Source organism: Panthera pardus, unplaced genomic scaffold, assembly GCF_024362965.1.
Source record: "Panthera pardus isolate Hobbes unplaced genomic scaffold, ASM2436296v1 HiC_scaffold_6, whole genome shotgun sequence".
NCBI lineage: Eukaryota > Metazoa > Chordata > Mammalia > Carnivora > Felidae > Panthera > Panthera pardus.
The window spans coordinates 41702390-41724839 of record NW_026526991.1 but is presented as its reverse complement, the minus strand read 5'-3'; the positions used below and the strand labels follow the sequence as shown (position 1 = coordinate 41724839).

General features: G+C 38.9%; 1 long non-coding RNA gene and 1 pseudogene across 1 annotated transcript in view; both read left to right on the top strand.

The window, feature by feature from the left end:
• Positions 1–2995, top strand: part of LOC109270540 (uncharacterized) — a 32065-nt gene extending 29070 nt beyond the window's left edge. Inside the window, exon 4 of the long non-coding RNA XR_002081580.2 lies at positions 2873–2995. This is a non-coding gene — a long non-coding RNA (uncharacterized LOC109270540). The remainder of the gene's footprint in view (positions 1–2872) is intronic.
• An 8077-nt stretch (positions 2996–11072) lies between these two features.
• LOC109270275 (14-3-3 protein theta-like) lies at positions 11073–21601 on the top strand (annotated as a pseudogene).
• The last annotated feature ends 849 nt before the right edge of the window (positions 21602–22450 follow it).

Below are 22450 nucleotides of genomic sequence, written 5' to 3'. Positions count from 1 at the left end.
TAACAAGCTTGAGGAGAGATCTCATTGTGGTTTTCATTTGCATTTCCTTAATGATTAATGCTGTTGAACATCTTTTCATGTACTTGTTGGCCTTTCATGTATCTTCTTTAGAAAAATGTCTATTTAGATTTTTTGCCCACTTTTAATTGGATTATTATAATTATGGCTTTTACTCCCTGTTATCCCTAGGGTTGAATGGGTAGCATTTTGTTTTGCAAAAACATACCAGTTGTTTAATTTGACAGTTTTCAAAGAAAGTCTCATGGAAAGTCTTAGACATGAGGTGGAGATCAGGTTCCTTCAGTCTGTGAAAAGAAAAGGGAAGGAAAGCACAATGGTTTGAGTAAGTCAGGGGAACCACAGATCTCAAGTTCTCTAAAGGAGAGTAGGAGGGGGTACCTGGGTGGCTCAGTAGGTTAAGTGTGCAACTTTGGCTCAGGTCATGATCTCCCGGTTTGTGAGTTAGAACCCTACATCAGGCTCCCTGCTGTCAGCATAGAGCCCACTTTGGATCCTCTATCCCCCTCTCTTTCTGCCCTTTCCCCATTCACATTCTCTCTCCCTCTCTCCCTCCTTTTCTCCCTCTCTCTTCCCCTCTCTCTCTCTCTCTCTCCCTCCCTCTTTTCCTCTCCCCCTCCCCCTCCCTCTCAAAAATAAACATTAAAAAAAAAAAAAAAAGTAGGAAGAGTTACTCCAAGAACATTGTGGGTGAATTGTTTTTTCCTCAACTAGTGTCTGACATGAGGAAACTAAGAAAATTTCCTTATTACACTAAATTCAGACCCTGCAAAATCAGAATCCTGTATATCATGAGATGGTTAAATTAGGCCTCCTAATTGCTTTTATATAATCACCTATAAAAGACAAAATGGCATTCTGATAAGCCAGAATACCTGCAAAACAAATTTAAATGTATCTGCATTGGATCCAGTATCTATGTATCATACCTAATATCTATATTCTTTTAGTTCATTCAATCAATATGTATAAATTCCCTACTATATGCCAGCACTGAGGATACAGTGTTTATAAGACAGATATGATCCCTGAACTAATGGAACTTGCAGTCTCCTGGGGGAAAATAGGCATTAAATTAACAATGCATTCACTTTTACCTGCATAACAAACAAATATCTTTTGAGGTTTTATGCTAGGTGTAGGAGATACCAAATTGCTGTCCTCAAGAAAGTGAAAGTTGAAGCTACTTGGTGGGAATGCATTACATTGGTAAAACTTTTCTAATTACTACTTTAAAAAAATTTTTTTAAGATTTTATTTTTAAGCAATTTCTACACCCAACAGAGGGCTCGAACTCACACCTCTAAGATCAAGAGTTGCACACTGAGCCAGCCAGGCATCCCTCTAATTGTTATTTTTAATGACCAGTAATGCTGGACATCTCCATTGCCTCATAACATGATCCAACTCAAATACCCTTTTTGTTCAAATCCCCATCTCAATCCATTCGCACCTATTACAAAATATTATCACTTGTTACCACTGAAGGCTAATCGAAAGACCCTATGAATTCTTCCACTGAACAGAATTTGTTTGCCATATTGAACCTCAGCTGACATGAAACAGGCCTATTCATTTTTGTTTCAGAAAGCAGAAAGCTGCTTTTTCTTTGATCTGAGGGTTTATGGAATTCACAAGGTCTGAAAATCCCATTTTAGAAAATGGCATGGTAGAGAACCTGAACATAAAGACCCTGGTCCAATAGCTTTATGTGTAGGAGTTGTCCTTATGTGTTAACAAGAGATTGGATTGTAAGAAATGAATTCCCTCACATTTATGGTTTAAAACGCCTCTTTAAGGCAATGTCACCTGAGGCAAAGGTAAGCTGATCACAGTGCTCTCAGAAAATATCAGAGGGACTGTTTCTGAGTCATCAGACAAATAAGAACTTATATCCTTTGAGTTCACCCCTCTAAAAGGAAGGTCTCAAAGCATATAGAGCATTTAGGTTTCTGGTCCCAATTTTGGAGCTATGTAGTTAACCATCACTCCTATTAGCTGACGATCATCAGTACAAGGAATCCAAATGCCAGGACTGGTAAAGACTACAACAATTTGAGATCTGTTACCTTTATGCAATAATTTTAATAATGAATAACCTTTTAAAAGTTCACTCTGGTCTCCTCCAACTAAAAGAAAAATATAAAACTCAAATAGTATTTCCTAAAAAATTCCATAGTGTTCCAAAATTTGGAAATGTGTATTTAAGTAGAAACTTAAAGTTTTTAACCGCTTCATGGAATGCTTTTTTTTTTTAATTGGTAGACTCAAGGGAGAACAGAGGTATGTATAGTATGCTGCTAAACTGATTTTCTGAAATAAAAGCAAAAACAGAAAAAACAACAACTCTGATTTCAAGTATCTCCTGATTTCTGTAGCAAAAATACCCCCACCATGGCCAGTTTCAAGTTACCAACCTGAAATCACTGAACTTAGAGTTGGGAAGAGATGTGCACAGTCAACTCTCATGAGCCTATGGAAGCCAGCTCCCCAGCACCCACTGACTGTGATCTGGGGGAAAGATAAATATTAATTTATTTTTTGTTAAAGAGCCAAAAGGCTACATTTTTTTCCAAGGTAGTTCTTAGAAAATCCAGTTTTTGGAATTATACGTGTGTTTGGTTTTAATATTTTATCAAACTAAGGATTCCTCTTATCAATCTTTCCAGTACTGTATACTTTGATGTGATTTAGGTTTAAATGTTTTCCCTAATGAGAAATACAAAGATGTAAATGTTTGTTAGCAAGACAGTGATATTAGAAAGACTTATGTTGGTCAACTTGGCAGTAATGTTTCTATTCCATTGGATGAGAAAAATTTACATCTAAATTTGTATTTATTTATGTCCACCAGATGGCAGACATTTCACGGCAACCTTACAAATAAGGCACATCTTCATTTCTACAAGACTGAACAATAATTTTTGAAGATTCTAAATGAAATTGAAAGCACTTTGATTAAACAACAAATGTAGGAGCACATTTGCAAACTGGATTGTTCTCTTATTTTCCCCACTCCAGCCCACACCTCTCTTTGGGTTCCAGAGGGCATTATCTGAGTGTTCTTTTCTGATATTTTCATTATGGAAACATCTGAATTTGAACATGGCTGAAACTAAACTTTGAATCTTTCCTTCCCCTCCACTTCTCTTTTAGCTTTTTCTTCCAGCTGCTCATTTCAGAAACCCTTGATAATTTCACATTTCCTGCTTTCTATATTGAAGTCATCATCAATCCTACTGATTTTTTTGTTTATTTATTTATTCTGAGAGAGACAGACAGAGACAGAGACAGAGAGAGGAAATCCCAAGCAGGGCTCCACACTGTCAGCCCAGAGCCCAGCACTGGGCTTGAACTCACAAACCATGAGATCATGACCTGAGCTGAAGAAATCCAGAGCCAAACACTTAACCAATTGAACCACCCAGGTGCCCCAATCCTACTGATTTTTGTCTTATCATCTTTCCTTGGGATGATTGCCATAGCCCTCCTATGGCATCGCCTTACTATTCTTCACACAACAGAAACAGCATAGTTTTAAAAATGTAAATCAGGGGCGCCCTGCCTTGGTGGCTCAGTTGGTTAAGCTTCTGACTTCGGCTCAGGTCACCATCTCACGGTTCCTGTGGTTCATGCAGTTCATGAGGTCAAGCCCCATGTCGGGCTCTGGGCTGACAGCTCAGAGCCTAGAGCCTCCTTTGGATTCTGTCTTTCCCTCTCTCTCTCTCTCTGCCCCTCCCCTGTTTGCAGTCTCTCTCTCTCTCTCTCTCTCTCTCTGTCTCTCAGAAATAAACATGTAAGAAATTGTAAATCAGAACATGATATTCTTTTTAAATCCTTCAGCGACTTCCATGAACTTGAAAAAAATTTTTTTCTTTCACTGTTGACTGTTTTTTTCCTTTAAGGTATTTAGCATTGGCTTCCTACATATTAAAACAGAGTCTCAGAATGAACTAGTAAATGTGAGCATATAAAAGGAAACGCAATAAACTGCAGTAATTCCATTGGATGCAGCTACTTGGTTCTGTAGTGTAGCACAGTTTCTGTCAACAGAAAATAAGTTGTTACTTTAGTGTCCTTAGAGTCATAATCTACATCCTACCTAAGACAGGAAAATTATTTGCTTGTTTACCTCAGAGAGGTTAAAGGCACATCTTAGGATCTTATTTTGAAGGTATGAAGGTCTCTTGAGAGAAATTGTGAAGAGAACTTTAGGATGATGGTTAGATCTGAAGACAATAATACTAAGTGCTTTTACTAGAAAATGTTAAGAAAAAGCTGCCTCAGTTTCTTAGTAGAATTCTTCACTGTTCTAATTATCAATAGCTGTGTGTAATAAACCACCTCAACTCAGTTGCCCAGAACAATAGTCTATTTGTTTATTATTATTATCATCATCACTCATGGCTTTGGAGGCTAACTAGACTCAGTTAAGCCCAGGCTCTTGTGGCTGCAGTCAGACTGTGGCTGGAGCCAGAGTCATCTTGAGGCTTCTGCACCCACATGTGTACAGGAGATGTGGGCTGTTGGCTGGGACCTCAGCAAGGGCTTTTGGCTAGAACATGTATACATGTCCTTTCTCTGTGGCTTGGGCTTCTTCAAAATAATTGATCAGTGTGGGAGTATAAAGATCTACTCTTTTTGGCCCACCTTGGGCAGTGCAGAAGGACCATTCTAGCTCTAGAGTTCCCTGTAGCATCAGGTCAGCCTGTCATTGGGACCGCATCACAGCAGCATCAACTTCTCCCTCTGTCTACTCTTGCTTCCTTGCCTTCCCTTCCACAGTTGCATATCCCAAGGCATCCCTTAATGAACATCATACACATTAACTTAGTCTTAGAGTTGGCTCCTGGGGTCCCAGCTTACGACAACATGGAAACTGTAAATTCAGTAGGGAAAGCTAGCTAGTGAGAGAGAAATGAGCTTTAACCATATGAGGCCAGTCAATATTGGTGCCAGAATTTCCATCTGGGGACATTGGGAACAGCATTTGCTTTCGTGTATGTGTGTTTGAAGATATTAGGATGGGGGAGGGGAACTCACTTTGGGAGCTTATTTTGAAGTTGCTTGTATATAAGTACACTATGACTTCATTGTATATTTATTTGTCAGGTTTGTCTGGGCAGCTGATAGAGATAAAGGGATGAGAATAAAAGTCCCTGCATACATATACACGTCCCCTTACTCCACCCTTACCACTCTTAGGATGACCATCTAAAGGTTGGCTGAAAGAGTTGTGCCATTCTCCAGAAAGTCTTGTAAAGAACCGAGGCACTTAGCATTGTTGGTGGTGTTTTGTAGCCCAAGATGAACAAGAGAATGATGGTGGGGGCAGAACCAGAGATTGCAGTGGCAGAGCTAATGGAGGGCACATGAACCAGTACATTCACTGCCTAAACTAAGATTGTCCTGTAGGAAAATTCACTTGATGACTTTAAGAAGCTTGTTGGAGTCTGTTTGGGAATCAACCACACTCAGAATTTCAAAACTCATTATCTCCCAAATATTAACATAGTTTACTCCTTTTATTTCCTTTAGATTCTTGTCAAGTATCACCTCAAAGAGGCTTCCTTGACCATTCACTCTATTTAAACTAGAACCTCTTGCACTCTTTCCCTTCATACTGTTTTTATTTTCCTTTATATTTCTTATCACCACCTGACATAATTTTATGTATTTACTTGTTTATTAACTGTCTCTCCCACTAGATGTAATCTCTGAAAGGGAAAGGAATTTGTCTGTTTTGTTGGTCACTGTATGCCAAGCACCAGACAATAGCAAAAACATAATAGATATTTGTCAATTGAATAAATGGGCATTTTCTTGAGTAATCAAAATTTTCTTCAATTCTTTATATTCCAAATTCTCCCACAGATGGAAAGCATAGGCAACACCAGCTTTTTACTGAGTGGTTCCTAAATAGTGCTTATCTCATATCTATTTTTATGAAATTAGAAAAATAGATTATTATGATAAAATAGAAGAAAATAGATCATCTGATAAAAGTCAAACATCCATACTCAGACTTTGGTAGATTGAACAATATCTTTTACTCCCCAAGTTTTCTCCCTTGTTTCTCTTCATAAGACAAGGTAAGACCATTGCTTCTCAGTGCTTATGAGCTTAAAAAGACACCTCTAACTTTTTAATGGATAGTTCATGTGAATCAGAATTGCATATTAGCATATAAACTTGTTTCTTGCAAATAAATCAGTTGAAATGGAAACACTAGTTTATTTGAGTGAGCTTGTTATTACTGCTCTGAAAACACCATCACAAATAGGCAATGATAATAGCTTGAAATGTACTGATACAGAGTTTATTATATTTCCAATGTAATAGGGTTACTTAACCTATGAAATGTATAAAGGCAATCACCTGGAATGGAATCGTTTTGCAAGAATGAGGGACATACACTCACCCTGGGGATCAAGATGGGCCAGTGAGACTCCTTCCCTGGGGATTTGGAATGAGGCCTGAGGATTTCAGCTGTCTTGAACTCTGGAAAAGGAGTTGTTGATGGTGGGTATTTTCTGTCCTGTGGCCTAGAGAGACAGCTAGTGTGCAGGAAGAGAGAAGAATGAAGACTTGGAGGGGAAGCAGAGACCTAAGGTAGAGAGCCTCTTTTGATTTCCCATTGATGCTTGGGGCCCTGGTCCTGCATCTCTGCCATTTTCCCTTTCTATGTAGCTCAGCTGGGTCTCTATCAGTTGCCGCCAGAAGTTCTAACAAACTTAAAGTTTTTCCCTTTTCCTGCTAAGTATCCCTGGAATTTTTCAGAAAAACAAAGAAGGGGAGAAGTGTTCTTTCTTTTATTATAGAGAAGCAGACATTGTTCAGCAGTATAAAGGTATTTCTGATAAAAGGTTGAATCTAGAATGTTCAGAAAAGTATCAGTCTAATTTTCCTGTTCAGTTTGGGGACACTCATAAAAACATAATACCTAACTGTTTTCTGTTGTTATAAAACTCTCTTTGAAAGGTATTTATACAAAGGAGTCTTTTAAAGGCAGCCAGACCTGAGAGGTTGAAAAGTTCTCTACAACCTGCAACAGTCTGCAGGTCTAACTGGTTATCTTAATAATTTGCTTCCCCAGTAATTATTTTAAAAATGACATCTCTGGGGGCGCCTGGGTGGCTCAGTCAGTTAAGCATCCAACTTCGGCTCAGGTCATGATCTCACAGTTCATGAGTTTGAGCCCCACTTCTGGCTCTGTGCTGACAGCTCAGAGCCTGGAACCTGCTTCTGATTCTGTGTCTCCCTCTCTCTCTGCCCTTCCCCGACCTGTGCTCTGTCTCTCTATCTCTCAAAAATGAATAAACATTAAAAAAAATGTTAGTGACCTCTCTACTTTTTAAAAGGTAATTAAATATTTATGAGGTTCTTTGTTAAGAAGAGTTTTAGCATGTCTTTTTCCCCTATGCACAAATGAATAACACATCTTTGACTCTTGGTTTCCTTGTTCAAATAGGTGAGAGCTTTGTCTCATTAACTGGGACCAGTCAAGGTTGCAACTACTCCCCATTTCAAACTTACCTTAATTGTTATCACCTTAATTGTTATCACTCAGTTTATTTTCATTAAATAAATGAAATGAAATAAATTTTCATACTTTCCATCCCTAGTACTGGGGAAAGTATTTTAATGCCATGGATCTTTATTTCCTATTATTTCCCAAAGAATATTAAAAGACAGGGGTTTTCATATCTGTATTATAAACTAGCTGCTTATCAGGGTCTTAGGAGGCTGAGTATGAGTGCTACTTGAAGAAAAAATAATTTGATTTTCGTAGTCTCTTAGAAAAGCATAAAACTCTGCAAAATCATTTTATCAGGAAAGCAAACTGGCTTTTGTGTACAAAGCCAAATATTTATCTTATCTCGTGTGCTTGAATGGTGTCTCCTGGATTTTAGAGATCTGCTTGGTTCCAGAATTGTTTGTTTTGTACATAGCCTAGGCCTGAGTAACACAAAGGAAGGAAGGGAGCTACGTTGCTGGTGAATTGAGGCCTTGTATCTTTGGTGAAACCAGTCAAAGGTATCCCTTAAATGGAGGTTGCCTACAGTTTCTCAAATGCAGGTGTTTTTATTTTTGCCATATCTACCCAAAGAATAGATTTTGTCTTCTCCTTTATTACTCTTGGTCCATACTGGGTCATCTGCCTGTTTTATCTTAGCCATGCAATTAAAGCACAAAACTTTTGTACTATATTTGAGGAAATCTTGGTACACATATTATATACAAAAAGGTAATCTGATTCAGAATCTAATTTCTTCATTTTCTTCCAGTCAATATAGAGAACTCTCTTACTTTTCTTGATTTCTTACAAAGTGAGATTTCTTTCCTTCATTATTTTTCTAGGTTAACTTTTAGATTCAGAATGAAGTTCATTTTATGGCAGCTTATAACATCCTGTATGTTTATATTTTTTAAGTCTCCTACTCATTGAAGCTTATTCTTAACAGGTCCCTCTTTCTCTGGGGCGGGTAGGCTCTGGGCAATTCCCTTGATTTTTTCTTTCTTTAAAAGGAATATCCCAATTGTTGGAATTTTAAAGCCACCTAACTAGTGGATGGAGAAGCCATAATTCAAAACCAGGCAGTCTTTCTAGAGCCTGGAATCTTAGTCACTGCAGTACCTCTACTAAAGAATGGACATGGGATGGGCATGAGACAGAGGACTGAGGCTAGGAGAGAGGTTCCAGTGCAGTTATTCTCCACACCTCAGGGATCCTCTTGAGAGTAGGCGGGGTAATTTAAAAGGCCAGTTTTAAAAAGACAAAACCAAAGTCAGGGTGGGTATAATTTTTGTCTCATCACTGTCTTGTAATAAGACTGTCTTGTAGTAAGTATTAATTGTGGAAAATATTATGATATCAATTCCAAATCTTCATACTTTCTTCACGTAGACTTTCGGGTCCATATGAAAATAGAATTCTTAGATAATCTTTTTTTTGTTTAAGTTCCCAAAGTAGAGCGTGCAGATTGGTACCCTCCTCCCCGACTGGGCACATATCCATGAGTGCTTGTGTACACTCACCACCCCCCACCCCTGCCACATACACAAACAAATCCATTCTCTATATGACATGTGCTGTAATTAGCTCTTTAAAAACTACCGAAGTGCAGACTTCTCTCGTTTTTACTTCTTTCCCTCCCAGGTATTCCCAGTCCTTGTTTATTTCTTCCAGTAATATTAACTTACTTGCTCTCGTCACAGTGCTTTGTAATAAACCACCTCCAGCTTAGTGGAGTAAAACAACAACAGTCATTTTATTATGGTTTCTGTGAGTCAGGCTCAGGGACTCTCATGCTAGTGACATCAGACAGTGACAAGCTTTAACAGTATTAGGGGCACTTTAGGGCTATAAAACCAGAGTGTTCCAGCCAAAAAGACAGAAACTGCATCACCTTTAATGACCTAGCCTTGGAAGTCATATGGTGTCACTTCCACCATATCCTTTTGACTATAAGCAAGTCACAAGCCTGCCCAGATCGGCTATCCCATTGCTCTCTGCCACTCCATTGCTAATAAGGTCATGATGGAATCCTAGGTCCAAAAGGAACCTCAACAAGTGACTTAGTCCAATCCTCCATTTCATACAAAGGTTAATTACTCTCTGAAAAAAAAGTTCTGTTGTTTACATTGACTTTCTCTTCAAATTTCAATCATTTTATTTATTTATTTATTTATTTTTAAATTTTTTTTAATGTTTTATTTATTTTTGAGACAGAGAGAGACAGAGCATGAACGGGGGAGGGGCAGAGAGAGAGGGAGACACAGAATCAGAAGCAGGCTCCAGGCTCTGAGCCATCAGCCCAGAGCCTGACATGGGGCTCGAACTCATGGACCGCGAGATCGTGACCTGAGCCGAAGTCAGCCGATTAACCGACTGAGCCACCCAGGCGCCCCTCAATCATTTTATTTAAATGTGATCTCTAACAAATTTTGCACTTCGTTTAATTTTAATGATCATATGTGTTTTTGCAGAACTACTAAAAAATCTCAATAATACGGTAATAATTACTTTCAAGGAGTTGACAGTTTAGATGAAACAGGGTAACCGTATACACAGGAGAAGGACAAGCCCAGGCCCATACTGTAAATAAGAGCTCAAGGAAAGGACAGTTTAGGAAATAGAAACGCCTACTTACAGACCACATGAGGGTGGGGTTCTCATGATGAGATTAGTGTTTGTGCTCCTCTCTCTCTCCCCTAACTCCCCAACCCCCATATGAAGACACAGCAAGAAGGAACCATCCACAAACCGTGGAATGTACCAACCTTGATCTTGGAATCCCCTGATTCCAGAACTGTGAGAAATAAATGTCTGTTGTTTAAGCCACCAGTCTACAGTATTTTACTGGCATGAATTGACTGACACCAAGGAAATTGAATATTTGGATTTAAAAATGTAGTTTCCCATAGGAAAAGTTGATTTAAATAAGGATTCATTTCTGAGGTGATGTCATTAACTGAATCCATAATGTAGTTGAATATTCAATATTTCATAATAAAAACAGTTACAATATTGATTTTTAAATAAAATGGGTCAGGGGCACCTGGATAGTTCAGTGGGTTAAACACCTGACTCTTGATTTTGGCTCAGGTCATGATCCCAGGGTCCTGTGATCTGGTCCCATGCCGGGCTCTTCACTGAGTGTGAAGCCTGCTTAAGAGTCTCTCTCTCTGCCCCTCCCCCACTCACACATGCACGCACGCACACTCTCTATCAAAATACATAAAACATTTTTTAAAAGTCAAACAGGTAAATAAAGCGTTTGTCTATGAAGCAAGTACCCTGGGTTCAGTCCTTTGTTCTGCTCTTCTCTGTCTGTGTGAATCCGACCAAATCATTTTATCTCTCTGGCCTTCAATTTCTTCACTTGTAAAATGAAAGGGTAAGAAAGGCTGTGGAAAAAGTACATTAAAAAAAAATTCCTTCCCATTCCATACTTACTAAAAGGAACTGAAAGAAGCCAATTAGAGAAGGGAACTTTGTCCACGCTGAAACTAAGAAATGCCCTAACCACATACTACAAACTCTGAAGAACATGACCCACGAGCTAGCTGAGAAGCCAGGCTATGGTGCAGGGTTCTCTTGCTCCTGCACATATGCAAACCATGTAGAGAAGATTGAGGTACCTCTAATTCTATTCAGTTTAGAAGAATGAGGGCTTCAAAGGATAGAATGTGGCCTTCAGGAAAAACAGCAAACTCCTGCTTTGAGTCATTTCCCTGATAAAGGTCTCCAGGAGACAATGGCATGTCCAGAAGTTCTATTTAGGATGGATGGGAGGCTGAAGTGTGGTTAGAAGGGGAGCCCTAAAGCTGATTTTGCAAAGCACTTTATATTAGACTGAGGAACTGTCAAAGGTCAATATTAAAGAATTGGGGAGAGGACATCCCTGAAATTATGGGACCAGCAATTCCTAGGTCCCTTTCAGCTCTGCCATTGCCAAAAACAATAGGATATGAGAAGAAAGCCTTCAATAAAGGAGATACTTATTTTTTCTTCTTAGAAACTACTTAGAGAGCGGTAGTGGGAAATAATGCTGAAACCCTAAGCTCAGAACAGCTGACAACTTTGCCATCCTTTGTGCCACTCTTGGCGTCCCTAGTGTAACAAGAGGAGTGGGGAATTGGGGCCGTGGAAGCCTAGCAGTTAATCCATCTCATGGTTAACTCCTGTCTAATGGAAGGACAGGAGAGTTGTGCAGGTTTTGGCGTCGGTCAAGAAAATAATTATAACTGGTATTAGCAAAGAGTGAAGCCAAGTTCTAGCCCTGACAGGATTGCCTCTTTGGCAAATGATTTGAGCAACAGCGTAGCTATTGTTCTTTTTCCGGCTACAGCTGTGGCTGTAGTAGATGGAGCTGGATACCACCTTATTACTCAAGACACCCAGCTAAATCTTCAGTTACACCCGAGGAAACCACAGATCTTGGCTGCAAACTAAGATGAAAAGCTACTAGAAGATCCAAATCTTCATTTGAATATTGAGGAATTAAAGAGTTTATGGTGAAGCGTGTAGAACTCTACGGCTCTTTCATAAATTGCCACTGGCAGCCTCTGGATATACTTCACTCTAAAATCCCAGATGAGACCTCAGAGAAGCAAGATGTTCATTAAGCTACCCAACTATCATATTAACTGTTAATTGTATCTTGTTTTTGTTATATATATGTATATACATATATATGTGTGTGTGTGTATATATATATATATATACACACACACATATATATATACATACAGACTATGTATGTGTGTATATATATGTGTATGTACATATATATATATATGTATATATATAGTATTTTTCCAGGAATGTACTGGCTTCTGTTTATAAATACAAACTTCCAGGATTTAAATGTCATTGACATAATAGAATGTAATGTAAATAAACCAATAGCACAACAACAAAGAAGTGAGACCTGCCAGAGGCATGGCATGCCTAATAATTGAAGGAGCCCATCCTAGCTACCAGCATAGGCCTTCCTTTATGAATGAGAGCAGGGGCTGTGGAGAAAAATGTAGAATCAGGAAGGAGACCCAGTCATACAATAAATAAAAGGCTCCCTATGAAATGGATTTTAGGTGGCAAACAGAGTAGAACCTTAAACAGAAGGGTTAAGTTCCAAATGGTCTCTGTGGCTCCCTCCAACTCTAATATCCTAAGACTAGATGGATGAGAAATCTTTATCTTGAATGTTGGTGTTTAGCAAAATATGGATTTAAGTGAAAGAGAATGAAGTGGTCACTGAGGACTTCATGATGATTCTGAGAGGGAATGTGAACAACTTTTAAACACATTGGAGTCAAGTTTTCTGTTATCATTGATTTTACCCCCAGTATTGGGACTCTTCTGCAGGAAGGTCAAGAGCATGATCCTCAAGGTGGTAGACACATGGGAAGTACTCTTTGAGTTTGAAAATGGAGCAAAAAAGTGGGAGTGAAATTTTTCTGTGAGTAAGCCAAGATTTGGAACTGAAAAGAAAGACCAGTTAAAAATGGTGTGTAGGCCACAGCCTGCCCCTTGCCTCCAGGAGGGTCCTCTGCTAAAGCCAAAGGTAGATCAAAGTGGCTGCAGAGATGAGAAGGCTCTTGAGGAGGACTCTTCCATATCTTGTCAGTGCTTACTCCCTCAGTGCCTTGCCCTCACTCTCCTCTGTGTCCTCGTCCTGGAGCCCCACCAGCCCTGAATGCAGCCTGCACACCAAAGAGAATAAAGAGTGATCCAGAAGGCAAAGCTGGCCAAGCAGGCTGAGTGCTCCAACATACCCACCTGCATGAAGGCCATTATGGAGTCTGCTCTAGGTGGCCTATAAGAACATCTTCAGGGGCTTCAGGTGCCCCTGGAGGATCTTCTTGAACATAGAGCAGAAGAGCAACATGTCTGATAAGAAGTTGCTACTAATTAAGAACTACTGGGAGAAAGTAAAGTCTGAACTGAGATCCATCTGCACCACTGTCCTGCAGTTGTTGGATAAACACTTAACAGCCAATACAACCCAAAAAGAAAAGTCTTTTATCTGAAAATGGAGTTTACTTCTAGAAAACTTTGTTGCACATGGTGAAGACAGAAAACAAACTATAGATAATTCTGGAGAAGCTTCCCAAAAGGCATTGATATAAACAATAAAGAGATGCAACCCACACACCCATCCACCTTGGGCTGACTCTTAACTTTTCTGTACTTTACTATGAGATACTTAATAAGCCAGAACTTGCCTGCACACTGGCAACACTTTTGTTGTTGTCGTTGTTGTTGTTTTATTGAAGTATTATTAACATATAGTGTTATATTAGTTTCAGGTGTATAACATAATAATTTGGCATTTCTATACAGTACTCAGTGCTCATCACCATAGGTTACTCTTAATCCTCCTTATCTACCCCCCATTCTCCCCACCCACTTGCCCTCTGGCAACCACCAGATTGGTCTTTGTATTTAAGAGTCAGCTTTTTGGGGGCACCTGGGTGGATCAGTTGGTTTAGTGTCCTGACTCTTGATTTTGGCTCAGGTCAGGATCCCAGGGTCATTGGATTAAGCCCCATGTTGGGCTCTGCATGAAGTGTGGAGTCTTCTTAAGATTCTCTCTCTCTCTCTCTCTCTCTCTCTCTCTCCCCCTCTCCCCCCCACTCTCTCTCTCTCTCTCTCTAACATAAATAAAATGAAGCCCAAATGTCCATTGACTGATGAATGGACAAAGAAGATGTGGTATATATACACAATGGAATATTATTTGGTGATCAAAAAGAATGAAATCTTGCCATTTACAACAACGTGGATAGAACTTGAGTGTATTATTCTAAGCAAGATAGGTCAGTCAGAGAAAGATACATGTCATATGATTTCATGTCATATGTGAAATTTAAGAAATGAAACATGAACATAGGGAAGGGAAGGAAAAATAAGATAAAAACAGGGAAGCAAATCATAGGAAACTCTTAAATACTGAGAACAACTGAGAGTTGTTGGAGGAGAGGAGAGTGGAGGGATGGGCCAAATGGGTGATGGGCATAAAGGAGGGCACTTGTTGGGATGAGCACTGGGTGTTGTATGTAGGTGATGAATCACTAAATACTACCCCTGAAACCAATACTACACTATATGTTAACTAACTTGAATTTAATTTTTTTAATGTTTATTTATTTTTGAGAGAGTGCAAGTGGGAGACAGAGGATCTGAAGTAGGCTCTAGGCTCTAAGCTGTCATCACAGAGCCCCACGCGGGGCTTGAACCAACGGAACTGTGAGCTCATGACCTGAGCTGAAGCCTGGTGCTTAACTGACTGAGCCACCCAGGCACCCCCACTAACTTGAATTTAAATAAAAAATAAAATGGAAAAAAAAAGCATTTTTTAAAAGAGTTTTCTTTGTCTTTTTTTTTCTTTCTTTATTTGGTATTTGTCTTTCTCTTATCTTTCACTTAGCATTATACCCTCTAGGTCCATCATCTATGTTGTTGCAAATGGCAAGATCTCATCTCATTCTTTTTTTTTTTTTTTGGCTGAGTAATATTTCACCCCACACATTCTTTATCCATTCATCTACTTTTTAAAGTTTATTTATTTACTTTTGAGAGACAGAAAATGTGAACAGGGGAGGATCAGAGAGAGAGAGGGAGAGAGAGAATCCCAAGCTGATGGCACAGAGCCCGGCACAGGGCTCAATCCCATGAACAGTGAGATCATGACCTGTGCCGAAATCAAAAGTTGGATGCTTAACTGACTGAGCCACCCAGGCACCCCTACCCATTCATCTATTGATGGACACTTGTGTTGCTTCCATATCTTGGCTACTGTAAATAATGCTGCAAAGAACATAGGGGTGCATATAGACTTTTGAATACCCAGTAGCGGAATTTCTGGATCACATGGTAATTCTATTTTTAATTTTTATTTTTTTTACATTTTTTTAAACGTTTTTTTATTTTTGAGACAGAGAGAGACAGAGCATGGATGGGGGAGGGGCAGAGAGAGAGGGAGACACAGAATCGGAAGCAGGCTCCAGGCTCCGAGCCATCAGCCCAGAGCCCGACGCGGGGCTCGAACTCACGGACCGCGAGATCATGACCTGAGTCGAAGTTGGACGCCTAACCGACTGAGCCACCCAGGTGCCCCTATTTTTAATTTTTAAAGGAACCTCCAAACTGTTTTCCATAGTTACTGTACCAATTCGCATTCCTATGAACAGTTTGTGAGGGTTCTTTCTTCTCTACATCTTCACAAACATTTGTTTCTTGTCTTTTTGATTCTGGTCGTTCTGACATATGTAGGGTAATGATATCACATTATGGTTTTGATTTGAATTTCTCTGATGATTAGTGATGTTGAGCATCTTTTTATGTGTCTGTTGCCCATCTCTATGACTTCTTTGGAAAAATGTCTATATGAGTCTTCTGCCTGTTTTAGTCAGATTATTTGTTGTTTTCCTTTTTGGTATTCAGTTATATAAGCTCTTCATATCTTCTGGATATGAACCCTTTCTTGGATATATAATTTACAAATATCTTCTCCCATTCAGTAGGTTACCTTGTCATTTTGTTGATGGTTTTCTTTGCTGTGCAAAAGCTGTTTAGTTTTATGTAATCCCAATAGTTTATTTTTGCTTTTGTTTCCCTTGCTAGAGGAGACCCATATAGAAAAATATTTCTGTGGCCAGTATCAAATAAATTATGCCCTATGTTTTCTTTGAGGAGCTTTATGGTTTCAAGTCTCAAATTTAGGTCTTTAATCCATTTTAAGTTCATTTTTGTGTATGGTGTAAGTAACTGGTCCTATTTTATTCTTTTGCATGATGTAGATTAATTGACCATATATGCATGGGTTTATTTCTGAGCTCTCTATTCTGCTCCATTAATCTATGTGTCTATTTTTGTGTCATAGCTAAAACCACTTTTGATGAAGCCATCACAGAACCTAATGTACTGAATCAAGACTCATACAAAGACAGTACTCTTATCATGCAGTAGCTTAGTAACAACCTAACATTATGGACATTAGACAATGCAGGAGAAGAATGTGAGGTACAGAAAACAAAATGTGTCCAGAGTATCATCCTTTTTTTCCTTTAAGAAACCTTTTTACACATCTCCATTCCTCACTTGAATTTTCTATAGCAAAGAAACTCTTTCATGTTTCTGAAATCATCCATTTGGTATTTCACAGTGGATTAAATTTCTTAGAGTAAGTGTTTTACCATAGGTGTATCATAAGCCATCTCTTCTTCAGATGTAAATGGTATGTGTTGAGTATTGTGTGGAATAAAGTGGATATTTAAAACTAGAAAAAAAAATGGGGGTGATGTAGGACAAAATCCCACCAGAATAGGATTATAGGAAAGGTACTGAGTCAGATAGTTTCCCATGCTGGCCAACAGGTGGCATTAGAGTAGCTTGAATGCCAACTAGAACAGAGGATGGAAATATTTAGGATCAAGGCAGCTTTTGGGTGAATATATGGGGAGGCAGTGTGACTGGTTGTCTGTATTTAGGTATGTCTGATCTCTCTTTCTAAATTGTTTATTGCTTGAAGCTAAGAACATTTTCACATACAACAAAAAGTACTGAACTTTTCTGTGTTTTAGTTTTCTCCCTTTAAAATGGATGTAACCTACCTCATGGTGTTATTGAGATCAATGAAGAGTTAATGCACATAAATAAAGAGTGCAGATTACAGAATAAATATGCAACAAATGTTAGTCAGTATGACTGCACAATGACCATAAGGCACATAGTGACCACATGTGACATCAACAGGTATTAGTGGATGCATCAATGCACAGGATACTCATAAGCCTGATATTTATAACTGAGACTGTCTAGCATTAAAATATCCATAGAACATTTGGTAAGGGAATAATCATTCACATGGGTAATAGGATACTTTATTTAAAAAAAGTATATAATCTCAGGGCCCCTAGCTGGCTTAGTTGGTAAAGCGTGTGACTGATCTCAGAGTTGTGAGTTCCAGGCCCCTGTTGGGTGTAGAGATTACATAAAAATAAAATCATTTAAAAAATTTTTTTATGTTTATTTATTTTTGAAAGAGAGAGCGCAAGCAGGGGAGGGGCCGAGAAAGAGGGAGACACAGAATCTGAAGCAAGCTCCAGGTTCTGAGCTGTCAGCACAGATCCCGACATAGGGCACAAACCATGAGATCATGACCTATGCTCAAGTTGGACTCTTAACCAACTGAATCACCCAGTGATTCACCCCAAAATAAAATCTTTTTTAAAAAAATATATAATTTCAAGAGTCCATTGAAATGGTATCTCTCTGAGTATCATTTAGAGTTCATGTATTTTTCATTGAATCTTTCAAGAGAGGTGTTGTATCAATATTGCAAAGCTAAGGAAACCTATTTTGGTGTATTCCTTAGGTAAGAAGTGCCAGTCCCTACACTTTTGCCCAGACGCAGGTCTGATCAGCTTTATGAACTTAGTTCTATCTTTACCTAGAAGGCTACTCAGAAAAGAGGCTCAAACTCATCTTGCTGTTCTAAGCTTGATAGTCAGTGGACTAGATGAGGACTCTAGAGTACTTACTTAGCCATCAATCTGCATTTTCCCTTCCTATATTTTGACTCCAGGAGTTCAGGTCTTAATATGGGGCTTCTAGGGGCACCTGGGTGGCTCAGTCGGTTGGGCGTCCCACTTTGGCTCAGGTCATGATCTCGCGGTCTGTGAGTTCGAGCTCTGCGTCGGGCTCTGTGCTGACAGCTCAGAGCCTGGAGCCTGTTTCAGATTCTGTGTCTCCCTCTCTCTGACCCTCCCTTGGTCATGCTCTGTCTCTCCCTGTCTCAAAAAATAAATAAAACGTTAAAAAAAAAATTTAAAAAAAAACCAGAATGGGGCTTCTACCCAGATTCCTGTTTTTCATGTCGATTTTTCCTGAGATTGGAATTTTTCCTGGACCTCAGCCAGGGCCCTGACAACCTGCCTGTTCATTTCTTACCCTCTTAACCTGATACCCCAAGTATTCCACTGTCCCTTAGATGCTGAGTGAGAGTTGCTTCAAACACCATGGATCCCTCTGGAACAACTATCATTGTCCCGCTGACAAAAACTTCTGTAGTCTAGGAGTCAGTAATAATCATCATATCCTCTCTTGGATGTGGACCCAAATTAGTCCTGCATTCTCCACACCACTTCAGACCCTGTTATTGAGATTCCTGACAGGCCAGCAAAGGTGGGCCAAACTGCTGGGTTATCCTTCCCTTCTCTTGTCCATGCCTATTTCCACTTTCCATACAGGCTCGGAAAGCTTCATTCATGGCTGACAAGAAGGGAAGATTGGAATGGAATAAGAGAAAGGCAGATATTTCAAGAAAGAAAAGTGATAAGAACCCTTTAGCTCCAGAGATATAAATGCTATGCATAAGAAATGAAAAATAAAGTGATTCTGAAATTTTAACATGAGGAGGCAAATTTAATTTCAAAGAGGCAATATGGAAATAAAATGGGATTTAATTCTGTTTGAGTCCTTACGCTTTTATTTATAGATTATTTGACTTAATGCAAGCTTAAGCTCTCTGAGTCTCAGTTTCCTCATGTGTAAAATGGGATTATAAAAATGTTTATTTTGCAGGGTTGTGAGGATTAAATGAAATAAGGCATGGAAAAATGCTCCATTTTGGAGCGGTGCTTGTCCTGCCCATGACCAATTCTTAGATTAGAAGTTAAAAAGTAATATCCTGTGGACTGGACATGGCTCAAAGATAAGTTTTGTTTGGGCTTGTGTCAGGAGTCCTCAAGACCACCCCCAGGTTTGATGATTCACCAGGAGGACGTACAGGACTAAGCATATAGTCATACTCAAGGCTATGATTTATCATGGCAAAGGATATGCAGCCAAATCAGTGAAGGAAAAAAAAGCAGGTGGGAAAAGTCCAGGGTAAACCAGGCATAAGCTTTCAAGGGTCCTTTCCCATAGAGTCACACATGATGTGCCTAGTTGCCCCCAGCAATAAGTTATGACAACACACATAGAATGCCACCAGCCAAGAAGCTCGTTAGAGGCTCAGCACCCAGAATTTTATTGGGGACTGATCATGTAGGCAGCTTCTGCCAGGCATGTACCAAAATTCCAGACTCCCAGAAAGAAAGCAATTGCTTGGCATAAACTATATTGTTTGTACAAACAGTTCAGGCACAGTGAGTCACTCTTATCAGTTTTAGGAATGGTGGGAACCCTCCCAAAGTTCAGGTTCCCAAATGCTAGCCAAGGGTCAATTATCAGTAGACCTTTCTAAGAATAAGCAGGTAGACCTGCTAAATTAACCATTTTTGCATAGGATTTGTCCATGTAGGGTTTTCTTCTTCTTTTACTTTTTTTTTAAGATTAAAAAAAATGTTCATTTATTTTTGATAGTGAGTGGAGGGCAGAGAGAGAGGGAGACAGAGAATTTGCCCATTCAGGGTTTTCTTCTTTGCTTTTTTCTTTTTTTTAAAACTTAGTTGCTGTCCTTCAAAAATTAAGAAATTTTGCTCAGGATTTCCAGCTCCTTGTAAAAAGTCAGACATTGTGGCAACAATAGATCCATATTCCCACATGGCAACAATTGGCAGTCCATTTTAAATAAGGCTTAAATTCCCCTAAATTCACCACCATCTCCACCACTGTCAATAGTCATTCCCACACTGAATGCCGACTGCCATTTAATGTCATGTTTTTGTAACTCTGGCCATGAGCTGCTTGAACCAGGAGTGGCAGTTGACCAGAGTACAAGACAAGGAGGCAGGCATGTAGAATACCACTGAGTCATGGCAATTAACAATAATACATAAGGATCACATTTATGAATTTCTGCTGTTGGAGGTCTCCAAAAATGCAGTGAATCCAGAACTCCTCTCTGGCACTATTACAGCAATTCTTTATGAGTGTTCTTAGATTGCTTTGACAACACGTCTTTGCAATATACTATAAAGCCTTTTCATTAAAGTTAACTTGAATAAGTTTTTGTTCCTATTCACCCAAAGATTACTGACTGGAATAGTGGTAATATAAATAAAACACTGTGTATATTGTCAGTTAGTAGTTTGTAAATCAAAATTATTGTTATCTCACTGCCAAGAATTGTTGGAATGGACTAAAATATGTCAACAGAAAGGCAAATCTTGTTCAGAGGAAATAGATCCAGTGAATATTCAAGTATCTCTGCATATCAGTGTATCCACTTACTTACTTACTCAACAAATGTTTGTCAAACACCTACTATGTGTTAAGATAATGCTATTTAACAAAACAAAATTTCATCTTTTTATTCCTAGCATCTAGAAAAATATGAGGTATGAAGTTTGGATTCAATAAATGTTTCCTGACTTCAAAAATAATGTTCACTTATAAGGAGATCTAAAAGTGCCAGGATAGAGATAATGAAAGGAATTTGATTGAATATAAAAAGGGGAAAATGCAAGTGATATTATTGTAGGATTATGCTGCTTGTCACCTAATCAGACAGATGTTCTAGAAGCTGCTTTCCAATTCCAGTTACAAAACTGACACAGAGGCAATTCAGAGGAGAAATGGCAACTCTTCCAATGTGTATCGAATGTTCCATTCTACTAAAGGCAAAGAATTAGAAAAAAAATTCTTTACTTTCCTACCTGATAATTTTATTACTCAGAAGACTAAGGAAGCAATTAGGGAATTGACTTTTACTAATAAATAAAAACCAGTCAGTGAAGTATACAGAAGCTACAAGAAGATTAAGAAAGAGAGGCAGTGTCACATTAGAGTTGGACACTGGGAGTAGAGTATGAATTTGTTAGTATTCTTTAGTTGTAAGTGGCAGAAATCTAATTCAAATGGACTCAGGCACAGTCGGATCAAGGTTTTCAAAATAAGTCATCAAGAAACAGTATTTTTCTTTTGTTATTATTTGCTTTTCTGTGTACTGTCTTCATTCTTAAGACAGGGTCACCATTCATAGTGGCAAGATGGCCTCCAATAGCTCTGAGCTTCTGTCCTTCAAGGTTAACAAGCTCATTAGAGATATCTCTTTCCCAACATTTTCCACAGATTTCTGGGATTGGAGAGTCATTTGACAGGTTTGTGTTATGGGCCCATCTCTAAACCAATTATGTGACCTGTGTGAGGGGTGGGGGTAGGAATATACTAGGCACATACTAGGTCTGAAGCTGAGGAGCTGAAGTCAGTACTAATGGACTGAAAAGGAATCGTTCCATAAAGGAAAATTAAGGTTCTACTACAAGAATTACAGGTGCTGGGGATTCATTGCTTCAACAAATATTTACTGAGCGCCTACTATATGTAGGCTTAGTTTAGATTCCAGATACATAACAATGAATAATAAAAACAAAAATCCTTGCTTCATTGGACTTTGCATTCTAGTTGGGATGAGAGAGACAATAAACAGCTACATTAATAAAATATGTAATATTTCAGGTGGAGATATGTACTGTAGGAAAATATCAGGGAAGAGGAATAGGAATTGCTGCAGTTTTATGTAGGGTTATCAGAAAAGCCCTTATTGAGAAGGGGACGTTTGAGCCAAAGTAGATAAGAGAATGAGATCTGTAGATATCTGGGTAAAAGGGGGGAAGGAACAGCGGTGCATATGTGGGTTTTTATCTTGCTCAAGTGGGCCAGGGAAGAGTAGGAGAGGAGATCAAAGGTTATAAAATGTCTTGAAGGCTATTGACTTTGATTTTAATGAGTTGAGAAGCCACTGGAGAGTTTGAACAGAGTAGTGATATCATCTAGCTGACATTGAAAAACGTAGACCAAAGGGAAGAAGCAGGAGATTAGGTAAGAGATCAGTGCAATAATCCAGATTAGAAATATTAATAGTTTAGACCAAAATGATAACAGTGGACTGGGTTAAAAGTGGTCAGATTCTGGGGGTGCTTGGGTGGTTCAGTCAGTTAAGCGACCAACCTTGATCTCAGCTCAGGTCTTGAT